The sequence below is a fragment of the Schistocerca americana genome, chromosome 6 (assembly GCF_021461395.2).
Source record: "Schistocerca americana isolate TAMUIC-IGC-003095 chromosome 6, iqSchAmer2.1, whole genome shotgun sequence".
Lineage (NCBI taxonomy): Eukaryota > Metazoa > Arthropoda > Insecta > Orthoptera > Acrididae > Schistocerca > Schistocerca americana.
The window spans coordinates 233,772,506-233,786,057 of NC_060124.1; the positions used below are offsets into that span (position 1 = coordinate 233,772,506).

At 41.0% G+C, this 13,552-nt stretch overlaps 1 protein-coding gene across 1 annotated transcript in view; it reads right to left on the reverse strand.

The window, feature by feature from the left end:
• The window catches only part of LOC124620067 (NF-kappa-B inhibitor-interacting Ras-like protein 2), a 68,957-nt gene extending 55,847 nt beyond the window's left edge, over nucleotides 1-13,110 (reverse strand). Inside the window, exon 1 of the mRNA XM_047146734.1 lies at nucleotides 12,985-13,110. The gene's annotated coding sequence lies outside the window, so the exon portion shown is untranslated. The remainder of the gene's footprint in view (nucleotides 1-12,984) is intronic.
• Nucleotides 13,111-13,552: the final 442 nt, after the last annotated feature.

The window sequence follows — 13,552 nt, forward strand, 5'->3', positions numbered from 1 at the left end:
TAGAAATTATCTCAGAAACAGACTAAGGAAAGGCAAATCTACAATTACAGTTTATGTAGGTTTGGAGAAAGCTTTTGACAATATCAGACGGAATACACTTTTTTAAATTCTGAAGATAGCAGGAATAAAACGCAGGGCGTGAAAGGTTATTTACAATTTTTACAGAAATGAGATGGCGCTATACGAGCTGACGGGCATCAAAGGGAAACCACTGGTTGACAAGGGGATGAGAGAAGGTTGAAGGTTGTAGCCTATCCCCAATGTTATTCAGTCTGTACACTGAGCAAGCGGAAAAAAATGGAGAAGGAATTAAATTTCAGGGAGAACAAACAAAAATTTGAGGTTTGCCAATGACACTGTCAGAGCAAGAGACTTGGATGAGCAGTTGAATGGAATGGACAGTGCCTTGAAAGGAGGATATAGGATGAATATTAACAAACACACATAAAGGTAATGGACTGTAATCTAATCAAATCAGGTAATGCTAAGGGAATTAGATTAGGAAATGAGACAGTAAACACAGTAGACCAGTTTTGCTATTTGGGCTTTAAAATAACTGTTGATGGCCAAAATAGATAGGATACAAAATATAGGCTAGCAATGGCAAGTTATGCATTTCTTTAAGAAGAGAAATTTGTGTGTGTGTGTGTGTGTGTGTGTGTGTGTGTGTGTGTGTGTGTTGCTGACAAAGGCCTTAATGGCCAAAAGCTAAAACTGTGTGAATCTTTTTGCTGTGTGTATCGCGACTCGGCATCTCTGCTGTATGGTAACAACTTTCCTTCCCTAATATTGTTACATTCCATCCTGGATTTTCCATTGTTTGATAGTTAGATAAAGAAAATAAATGTTCAAAAATGTATGGCAATAAGAAGGGAGAAAGTCCCCTGGGGCACACACTGCAGTGAGACGTACTTCCCCCACAACTATATCTGACACCAAACATGGAGGTGCATTAAATTTTGTTACAAACTCTGTTTTCCCACAGGATACATCTAACCCATCATTGGCAAGTATATGAGGCATGAGACAAACATATCAATTTTTCATCTCAGATCAGCCAGCCGGTCACACACTGCAAAAAGTGTGAGCAACTGTGGGATGATTACCACAGCTGCACTGAGGGGAGACCTACTAACGAAAAAGGAACTCGTGGGTAAGGCTAGCATGGGCGACACACAGTTGGTCCACTAAGACAGCATCATCCCGACAGGGCCAGTGAGAAGTCTGGCATGCCTTGGTGGTTCCCTAATTTGCTCTCAGTTTACTTAGTTCCCTGAACACCCCATGGCTCAGTGTCCAGATGAATATTACCATTGTTCTGGAGATGTGGAAGTCAACTAATGTGTCTCAGATGTTTTTGGGGTAGATATGCCTTGTAACCAGCCCATGGGGTCACTACAAACCACAAAGTCCTTAACAGCAAGAGTTTTAATGTTATGCAGGGCCCATGACATAGCAACCAACTCTGCAGCGTATACACTGCACACTCGAGGCAGAGAATAGTTCTCACATCCCCTTGCATGTGCAAATGCTAACCTGACCCTACTGTTGACATTCACTCCTTTAGGTAGTCATGGAGAACCAAACGGAACAGGTGTCTGAGAATCACAGAATCATCGTTTTTCTTGGGGCCACAAAAAAAGGTCCACCCTAATCATAGAACTGGGTAAAAACAGACAAGAGGGGGCAGTTGGAGATCCCTGTACACAGCCTCCAATCATATCCCAGTTGATTACCTATTTTTTGGGCGATTCATGAACAGTCTGAACTGTCTGTTATGAAACAGAGTCAAATAACATGGATGAGTAGGCCTCTGACAGATTATGAGTGCATAGTTCGTGAAAGAGTTGCTGGCATCTGACCCTCCATGGTAAGACACAAGCTAACACCAGGAGGCCATCTACAGGGCTCGCACAGCAGGCTCCATTGCCAACTACACATCACTGTGGTGGACCCAGTCTAACAAGCTCTGTACTGATGGTTCTGCTGGCCTGTAGGCAACACATCTGTAGTCCAGTCAAGATAAAATTTCAGAAGAACTGTGTGATCTGTGCCCCAGGAGATGCTGCTGAAAAATCTGAGGGGGGTGACAATCCTCAAGCAATATGATGTGTGATCAAAAACTAATGGGGAATTTTCGTTTTTTAAAATACATCTTTATTTATTCGTCAACAACTGATGTGTCTCCATCAAAGTAATTGCTCTCAGAAACAATACACTTATTCCAGCACTTTTTTCCAATCTTGAAAGCACTTCTGGAACTTACTTTTTGTGTTCAACTCCTTCAGTGATTCTGTTTTCTTCTCATCAATGGTGGTGAAACAATGTCCTATCATGGTTCTCTTTAGCCTAGGGAATAGGCACACACACAGTGGCTGAGGCAACATAATGGTTTTGTTTTTTGCCAAATAATCATGAACAAGCATTGAAGTGTGAGCAGAAGCATTCTCATGATGTAGTTTCCACAAGTGATTTTGGCGCAATTCTGGTCTTTTTCTTCAGACTGCTTCACACTGACTGTGCATAACTAATTCATGTACTGGGCATCCAGAGCAGTCGTCACCTTCAACACCTCCACGACCATCTTTGAATTGTTTATACCACTCATAAATTATTGTTTTACTCATAGTAGCTTTGCTAAAAGCCACAGTCAACATTCTGAATATAGTGCTGCAATTCATTCCATTTTTCAAGCAAAATTTAATACACATTCTTTGAGCCATCTTTTTCAAAAATAAAAATTCGCCGAGCACTCAAAAACACATATAATCATTTTGACTGTCAACAATAAATTAAACATTGAAAACAGCTGAAAATACAAAAATACATCAGAAACACGTGTACCACAAGACAAAAAAAATCTTGATGTATAAAGCCCGCAAAATTAAAAAATTCGTTTTACTTTTTGATCACACCTTGTATGCCTTGAGCTGGTGTACATGTGGTAACCACATTAACATAAAACGAAAGGCCTAAAATGCAAGCCCGAAATTTGTTTGAAAGGCCTAAAAGTTTGAAAGTGTCAACAATTCAAGTAACTGGTTACTGAGGTAAAGCTCTGCATGTGGCTGGACAGTCCTGATTTGACTATAGCACATGACACGAGTTTTCATGGGATAAAACTGATATCCACAATTCAGGGCTCAATTGTGTGCTTGCTTTGTGTATGACTCCCTGAAGATCATGCTCTGCAGTGCAACACACTTCAGCTAAGTGTGCCGTGAAACATTCAGCAATTACCACAGGATCAGTACAGATGTCATCGTTGAGGGAGGTACCAGGAACTACTGTGGATGGTAGGTGGCAGCAACTGCAGAGGAGTTTAGTCCGTACTTGAGGTGATGGTGTGTGGGCTCCCACAGATGGTACATACTGCTCCTGACACTCCTGCTTTATCTTCTTCATTAAGAACTGTGCTTTTCTTTCATGTCCCCTAAATCCTGTTAAACGCACTGTAAAGGGATGGGGTTTGTGTCATTGAAGTGCCCTGTGACACTCTCCGATAGTGACAGCTAGTTCTTTAGACCACGATGACACATGTATCTGTCAGGAATAGCCTGAAGAATAGGGTATCACTGCTTCCATACTGTGTACAATCATGCCAATTGCATCTTGCACTACTCATCTACATCACATTTTAAAGTGCCTGGGAGTGGTTTCAGCAAACCACTCTCACAGCAATTCTCCATTATTCCAAACTCAAACAGCGCGCAGAATAAGCAACCGCCCATATCTTTCCACGCAAGCTCCGATTTCCCTTATTTTATTATGATGAGGGTTTCTCCCTATGTAGGTTGGCATTAATAAAATATTTTCACATTCGGAGGAAGAAGCTGGTGATTGAAATTTCGTGAAAAGATCTCGCCACAATGAGAAACACCTTTGTTCTAATGATGCCCACCCCAAATCCTGTATCATGTATGTGACACTCTCTCCCTATTTCTCAATAAAACAGAATGTGCTGTCTTTCTTTGAACTTTTTTGACATATTCTGTTAACGCTACCTGGTAAGGATCCCACACTGTGCAGCAGTACTCCAAAAGAGGACAGACATGCACAGTGTCAGCAGTCTCTTTAGTAGATCTGTTGTATCATCTACGTGTTCTGTCAATAAAATGAAGTCTTGGTTCACCTTTGCCACAACATTTTGTGTGTGTTCTTTCCAATTTAAGTTGTTTGTAATAATAATTCCTTGGTATTTAGTTGAATTTACGGCCTTTGGATTTGATTTATTTATCAGGTAACCGAAGTTTAATGCATTCCTTTTAGCACTCCTGAAGATGACGTCACATTTTTCATTATTTAGGCTCTTCTCCCGACTGGTTTCAAAAGTTGCTTTGGAGCTGAGAGCTTGCCAGTTGGCTTTCCGAAGTGAGCAATGTGATGCATGTTCCATTGGCTGATGGATCAAGAAAGAGTGTGAGAGGAAAGTGGTCACTGTCACAAAGGTCCCCATGAATGGACCACTGGTCCTGGATTAAGGGTAAGATGCTCACAATGCATAATGTAATATCTATGGATGAATATGTTCCATGGGCTGTTCTGAGATGCGCTGCAACACCAGTGTTGAGGAGACAGACTTCCAGTTCTGAAATTAACTGCTATATTACTTGGCCCCTCTGGATGCAGCTTGGATGCACCACAGAGTATTTTGGGCACTGAGGTCCTTCAGTAGGAGGAATGGTAGAGGCAGCTGTTCCACTAGCTCCACCAGGTCATGATGTATAGAACCATTGGGGGTCGGAGGTAGATACACATCACACAGTGTTATTCTAACTGATAGATAGCCACAAACAGCCATGATTTGTATAGTAGGATTTATAATTTTCAATTGTATGTAGTTGGATTTCTGAGATCCATGTCTCCTGAAGTGCCACACCAACTGCAGAATAAGTAGCCATTAGGCCTAACTGAGTTCGGCCAGCTGGCAATAGTAGCCATTACAGTTCATTGAAGAAACATTGGACTAGGATCTGAGAGTGCAGCAAAGGGGAATTACTTTGTTGCTGAACTGTGCTCCACCTGAATGTGCAGTTCTTTATCAACCTCAGGGGGAGGGTGGACCGGATCGACTGGAGCAGCAGAATTTGGTTTAAATTTCAATCTATCCATCTTGGCCTGTGATGTTTCGGTTTTGATGAAGATCTCCCTGTTTCAACTTCTGGGACTGAAGAGGACCATTCCTTTTTAAGCCGAGCAGCCTGTGGCTCTGTCAGCCATTAGGTGGTGGTAGACTGCTGGTCTGTTTCATCCTGGGAAGGAGGCAATTGGGCACGTGTCCTCATTCCTGATGATGTCGGAGGAGGACGAGGAAACTCCAGCTGCACATACTGGGTGGTTATAACCAGTGTTGTTATGGGTCTGGGGGGTTGAGGAAGCTGGTGTCGCTCCCCTGTCTGAGATACAGGCAGTGGCGCGTACCTACTGTCAGGAGTCACTGTTTGAGACATTGTCATCAAAGGAGGGGTGTAAATTTTACACAATATTTGCAACGTTTGATGTCATATTGAGTGGATGGAGTCATTCAAACTTTTCATAGGGTCTTGATAGACAGGTGGTCAAGTGTATTATATTCATGAATTTTCTACCTCCTCTTGAAAACTGAACATGTGGCGAAAGAGGGGCAGTTTACACATGTAGGGGTTTGCTCACAAGAGCTGCCCTCATGTACTGTCCTGGCACATGCCCCACCAGTAGCCTCACTAGTATAGAGGGAGGACATGCGATAAAATCTGTGGCACCATAAACATCTCATAGGAGGAGGAAAATAGGGCTTTACAGCACAGCTATAAACCATTACCTTAACTTTCTCCGGTAAATCATTTCCATCAGAAGCTAGGATAAAAGCTTCAGGGTCCATGAACAAAATGGAATCCATGCCGCTCTAGGTTAGCATGCAGTTCTTCATCTGTTTGTAGTGCAGCTCGTCATGAAAGATGACATCTTGAATCCTGCTAAGTTTGACAAGGAGAGATTGTAACTTGTATATTCTCTTGCTTGTCATAGGCCTGAAGTGCCTGTGATTGGTTAGCACTCAATGCTGTGACCAGCAACCATCTATTTCTCATCTTGTTTATTGCAGCAACTGCTTCTAACAGATCCTCAATATTTTCAAAGGAAATCAGTGGCTGCATTGCTGTAAAAGATTCTCTGTCAGTTCTAGAGCATTCCAAGAACTGGGCAAGCTGGTCAGCCCCATTTCTTGTTGTCCGACTCTCATCCCATGGTAAGGCCAGTTACGGACATGCCAGGGGGTTGTTGTATGTCTCTGCACCAAAATTTGGCTTTGATCCACTGATTGTCTTGGTATGACCACTGGTCTGGGTCAGTTTGATCCATTTCATGGCATATCATTTACCCTGATGCCACTCTCTCCGATCGGAGGCTCTCCCCATGGGCGTTCTCCCCCCCCTCCTCCATATGGCAAAAAAGCTAGCTTGCGTAGTAGCCATTGCCTGGAGTCCCAATCCAACAGACTAGACAGGCACCAACAACACCTGTATTTCGTTAATTGAGTACAGGTGCTAATAACCTCACTGTTGAGAGACCTGTACATAAAATCACCACCAACTGTACAAGCACCTACTTGGTAGCAGAAGTGGGGAGGTTACAACTCAGGCAACAGCAGTGCGATCCCTGCACTGTCAAACCATGAGGGTGCATGGCGACCATCCCCTCCCCTCACCCTCAACAGATTGGCTTGGCTGTTGCACTGGATTTCAAATGTGGACATAAATTCACTCTAATAGCAGGTCCAGAAGAACACAACCCACAATGGATAGATTGTGCACTATGCAAGGTGTCCTTCACCACACAGTTTACACTTTTGAGAAACTGAGAAAAGTGGAGCTAAGACCTTAAACTGAACCACAAGTAACTATATCAAAAAGGTTGAGGGGATTGATCACGAACTAAGCTAAAATTTGTGTGTCTTAGTAATGGCCAAGTTGTCAACGTAAAAGCATCACTAGGTCTAAAAAAATCCTTTTATTTGCTTCTCATGACAGGCAAGGAATAACCACATGTCTATTCTAGTCCCCCACACTGCATGGGGGAGTGAGAAAAAAAAATTCTGTGCAGTATGGCAAAAGGATGACAGACTTGATTGTGTGTAGACTGATAAGAGGTGTAAGAAGGTCATTGGTTCAAAAAGAGAACATAGCTGAAGGTCACCAGACACATAACTGCAGTGAGAGGTACTTCTTCAATGCTCAATCCCTAAACTGGTGAAGAAGGAAATGACAGCTACTCTCTCACATAATGTATAAAACACGGTCAACAGCTACTGTATCAGGATGAAGTCTTTCGCAATAGCACTTTTGTATAAAACATTCTCAGACTTCTTGCCATGTCAATTCAGGATTAAACATTGAGCTATTGATGACTTCCATCACCGTCATCGTCAGGAGCAACTGGCATCAGTTGCTCTTGACAATGAAAATCATGGAAGTCTTCAAAAGCTCAAGGTTTTAACCCGAATTGATGCAGCAAGAAGTGAGAGAATGTTTTATACAGCTGTTGTATCACTGAATATCATCAGACAAAATGATGTACACACTTTATGTTTACATTGCAGATCAGTTAAAACAAAGTATTCTTTAATGATATGTTAACATTGTCATGTGTGCTCTTCAGACACACTTGGAAGGGTCCCCCAGCCACAAGACACGTTTGTTGATGAGTTGGTGCAGCCAATTCAAAGGTGGCACAAGGAGAGCATCTTTCAAAAGGTTCAGGTCAAATTCCACCACTTCTTATCATCTTTGAAAGTTTGGGCGTTTGTCATGGTATGCAACAGTTTGCCATTTCATGTCTCACGCCTTCAGAATATGGTACTGCAGATGTAACCATAGCTAAGTATTTGGGATTTCCAGCTCTAATATTTCTGTTGTATCTTTGGATAGTTTTTCAGCACATACATTGTCTGGCAAACCCAAATGGTTTGATGTTCAAAGGAATGTGATGATGAAAATCCTCCTCTGTGAAGGTCATATAATAGGTCATGAATATTACTGAGATCAGTGAGTAGCATGACCAACATTGGTCTCTTGCCTGTAGTCCACTCAAGAAGTCACTACAAATGATAAATATCTAGACTCGAAAAGTTTCACTGTGTTACAGAACTCTTAGATTAAGATGTCAATTTGGCATCAAAATACTGCAACATTTGGGAGAGTCTTGTTTGAGACCACTTAGGTTTATATATAGACATAATTGACACACACATTAACTTTGAAGGCGTCTATGCATAGAATTACAAAATATTAACAGTCCTAAAGGTCCGAGTAAAATATTTGTGGGTAAACGGCAGTGCCCTTAGTTTGGTGGAGTTATGGAGCAAGTCAGTCAATACAATTGGGTTGAGGAAACACTACAGATAGAAAAGCTGTGAGGACCGGGCGTGAGTCGTGCTTCGGTAGCTCAGTTGGTAGAGCACTTGCCCGCGAAAGGCAAGGGTCCCGAATTCGAGTCTCGGTCGGGCACACAGTTTTAATCAGCCAGGAAGTTTCATATCAGCGCACATTCTGCTGCAGAGTGAAAATCTCATTCTGGAAACATCCCCCAGGCTGTGGCTAAGCCAAGTCTCTGCAGTATCCTTTCTTTCAGGAGTGCTAGTTCTGCAAGGTTCGCAGGAGAGCTTCTGTAAAGTTTGGAAGGTAGGAGACGAGATACTGGCAGAAGTAAAGCTGTGAGGACCGGGCATGAGTCGTGCTTCGGTAGCTAAGATGGTAGAGCACTTGCCCGCGAAAGGCAAAGGTCCCGAGTTCGAGTCTCGGTCGGGCACACAGTTTTAATCTGCCAGGAAGTTTCATATCAGTGCACACTCCACTGCAGAGTGAAAATCTCATTCTGGACTACAGATAGAGTTCACGCAAAATAACATGGCCGGTATGTGCGCAGTCAGCAGGGCATGCATGGAGAGAGCGGTAGTGGTGGGGGTTGCAAGCAAGCACTGTAGGAGAAACACTGACAGCTCGAGAGGAAGTGCCATTCTAAACTGAATCTTACGTTCATATTTTTTGTAAATATTAAGTGGAGACACTCCACACCCACACTTGCATGGCAAACATTCAAAAAAAATCTACTGTTACCTCTGCTTTGGTTAGTATCTAAAAAGTATTCCACTGAAAGTGTAAAAAGAAAAGCTGTGACCTAATTTCACCTGGCTTGTTAACCATTTGCAGCTTTGAGAGAAATGCCATGAGTGGCGAATTTTGAGTAAAACTTACATTTCTCTTGTTGCCTTGTTAAAATTTGCTTCTTTTGCCAAAACACAGCAGAGTTTACAAAGTGTCATCTCACTAACATGTTGTGCAGACACAAATGCAAGAGAATTATGAAGCAGTGGCTTATTAAGTAAAGAACTGACCAACAGTTTATGAAAAAGCACCTCCTTGGTACAAAAATAAAAGTGTAATGTCTTCACTTGTGTTGTTCCAAAATCCACTGCATCAATTCTTTCACTGCAAAAGTCTGTAGTTATTGGTATAAGACACTAGGGAATGAAAATTTGCATATTAACTGTGTGGCAAAATACTCTCCTCTTTGCATACTATCATTCACCAAAATCTCATTTTGATACCTCAAACCATTTATTGCTGGTGTGTGATATGAAATGAAATGAGCGTATGGCATTGTTGGCCGGGAGGCCCCATGCGCGGGAGTTCGGCCGCCGTATTGCAAGTTCTTTTTAGTTGACGCCACTTCGGCGACTCGAGAGTCAATGATGATGAAAATGACGATGAAGGACACACAACACCCAGTCCCCAGGCGGGAATCGAACCCAGGCCCCCTGTGTGGTTGGCAGAAACACTACCGCTATGCTATGGAGGCGGACAGGTGTGTGTGATCACAACTGAGTATGCCGCATCAGCTCAATTTTCTCAAAATTGGTGACAGATAGAGACTTCCACCTATATCTAAAGAAAAATTCAATATGTTAGCTGAATTTCATATGAAGCAACATATTACATACTATGCACAAAACACAAAATCATAGGGAACCCTATCTTACAGCAGCAAATTTTGCCAAATTTCAGGCAGTGTCTTACTTAACTTAAATGCAAATATCACAATAGCTGAGACCATTAACAAAATGATGGGCATGTCATCATGAAGCTGACACATAACGCTATAAGTAATGCAAAAATGAATAAATAGTTTCTGTAAAATCGTTTCAGAAAGACTGCAAAGCACGCATCTCGATTCTGTCATTGCTGACCAGCCGAAAGCCAGCGAATAATGGCAGCCTCCCCTTCCAAAAAAACAAAACAACTCGCCCAGTGCTTTGGATGAAAATTGGTCACTGTGCATTGGCCACCATATCCCACACAGACTCTTGTCTGCGATGTGATTGTGTGCATTCAGGCCAGCAGAAGAAACTGGAGCTATCTGTGTAATCCCTAAAGCCATGCCGAGGATGATTGGCTGTTTGGAGGTGAGTCATGAGCACTCTGATTCTTTGGTTTTGAAAGTACAATAATAATGGCATTTAGGCACATGACTGAATGTGATCTTATAGCAGAAGAGGAATTTCTGGCACTGTAAACTGAATGACGGTACTCCCACTTCAGCTAGGACATTGTAGACTGGACTCTTATGAACGGCTCTATTTGCTAGTTGTACTTCACAATGGTATAAGGTTGCAAATACAGCTAGTATGTATGGCAGTGATGAATTATTAAGTGACACTGTCCAAGGTCCAGAAGAGATGAAATTAACATTTTGTAAAATCTCAAAAATTATTTAAACCACTCCTAACAAAATGTTACTGCAGAAAGAGAATTCCTAGTGGAATGTGCCTTAAATTGGGATGTGTTTAGCAACCACATTAATTTGTTATGACATAATAACCCTAAACACCAGCAGTGTTAACTACTTTTAGTAACTGACCTAAGTAAAGTTTAGGGAGTGTATGTATAGATTTCAAAACATTCAGTACTGACACCAGCAAGGCTCTATTTATACATGGACATTTTAACTTCTATGGATTATGCCTCCTCAGAAATAAAACAATCAGAGAGATGGCAAGTTTTACTTAAAAATGGGCAAATAGCCCTGAAAACTTCATTTATGTTTAGTGAACAAAATGTAATACCACCACACAATCATTTTTATTTTCCCAGCAGAGGCACTGCAGCATTTCATGAGGCGTGGAGATGTATACCAACAGAAAGCTTATGAATAAATGTTGTTATGCTTCTATTCACTACAAGGAAATTAAAAGTTTTTAGGTGCCTGGTGTGTAACAATTGACGGTTTCTAAAAGTGAGATGATAATTACTGAATGCAGATATTTCTGTTAAGTGTGTTGCTAGAAGGTCACTACTATCCAGCAAGCTGCCGTTAATGTCTTTCCTAACAGAGAAAAGGCATTTGAAGCTGTTTGCAGAAAAGATTTACTGCAATTACAAACATTTCGCATAAGGGCCACAAAGATAAGACAAATTAGGGCTCATACAGAGGCATACACACATTCATTCTTCCCTCATTCTATTTGTAATTGGAACAGGAAAGGAAATGACTAGTAACGGTATGAGGTACCCTCTGCCACAAACTATACAGTGGCTTCTTGTGGTTAGATGACCAATTTTTTTGTTTATAGTGTCAATTTTCACTTTAAATTTGGGGCACCAAACAAAAATTTTCACCATCATTGTGACATTCTGAGAAAGAAAAAGTGGGTGGAGGGACTTCAAGAAGGCCACACTGTCCTGGCTGTAGACCTATTTATCAACCAATGGTGACATATTCGAACCAAATGTGAGTTTAAAGTCAGTAAATTGGTGTAAATGACAAAATAGTTGGCTGAGTGTAAACTGCCCCCATAGAGCAATGATGTTTTAAGGATTTTAAAACTATACAGTATATTTCAAACAATAACTGTGGAGTTTAGCTTTCTTGCTTCACTTTACTGAATAATAAAGGCACCAACTGCAAGTTTTCCTCTCTTTCTGAAACGCTCTGCTTTAAGGAGCAGAAGTATTCGATACAGCATAGCTTTTCACTGAATAATCTAAGCCATTTTATCTGTTTATGAGGTGGTTGTAGTCTCATTGCAAATACATGGTTTAATCTCAGATACCGCTTTGCCAATTCATTACCGAACTGTCATCTTTTAACTACTCTTAACGCCCAGGTTATATTACAGATAGGGACGTCACTGCAACTTTGATTTCGTATTGACATTCGGTGGCTTCCCCAACTCACGACCAAATTCTGACCTTACAACCAAACCTATACATGGTATTACGCTACTACAGATGATTCTGTCACCACAACCTACAGCCCATGAAACAGTATACACGGAAAAAAATATGGTCAGTGTTCTGTACCAATCCTGTCTGCGTACTTCTGAAGTCACAAGATACACTATTACGTCACACAGAGCACTCATCATCCGGAATAGGGAGGTCCAGTCGTCCCATGTTGTCAACAGAATTTACCACATTAGGCCTACTGTTTCAATAAATAAAGTTCGCTTGAATAGAAACAAACTGAATCCTAAATATTACGATTTTAAAAAGAAACAACAAGCGAATAGAAGGAAAGAACAAAAATAGGCAGGAATACGTGCTCTTCTACACAGCACATAAAGTGTGTTGTAAAAGGGTATGGACTCAAGCATCAAACAAAATTGTTGGAGCTGATACCATGTAAGAATATCCTGTGTTTCGCTAAAACACCGCGGAAGCGCCCATCTTTGAATGAATTTGGAAATCCAAATGACATTTTGCTATTTACTACGTACTCCGTCACACTGACACGTAAAAACTAAAGCACTGCAGCAGCGCATTCGGTGGGCTTTAAACATCTCGCCTACTCAAACAATACTAATTACGTGTTAATTTCGTTGTAGGTAATTCACATGTCAACTGTAAGAGGATTTCAGCAACTGTTTGTAATGTATTAAATAACATACGTTAATCAACTTAAGCTCTATTCACAATTCACGCTCATTCACTTAACACATTGACAAATTACCTTTTAATTATCAATGCCTCTCGAATGCCACATCAGCAAACACAAAACATAACATCTAATTTTCACCTAAGCAGTATAAACATAGAACCAAACAATTGCAAATGTAAACATAGCAGTACAGTATCGATAGTCGCATCACTTGCTCGTCTTTTATTCAACGTTGGAGAAAGATTGTCTTTGGACTGGATAGTCTTTAATATTTATTTTAATATTTAGAATAATTACTAAATAAGCAGCAACCAGTCGCAAAATCATGTTTTATTTATTCACTTTTGTAAAAGCGAATGAATAAAACATGATTTTGTGACAAAAATGAATAAATGAACATGATTTTGCGACTTGTTGCTGGTTATTTGGTAAGACTATAGAGTCTCCTAGTTTTTGTTACTTCTCTGTTGTTTTTTTAGTTTCTTCTCATTGTGAGTTTTTGCAAGTAAATGTTTTTTCGTTAACACATTATACCGGACGGCTATGCAATTATTTTTTGTAGGCAAGTCGCCTACATAATTGGTGACCTCCGATTAAGAAACTTTAAACCTTTCGTTAGCTACGTCGAACATTAACTGCA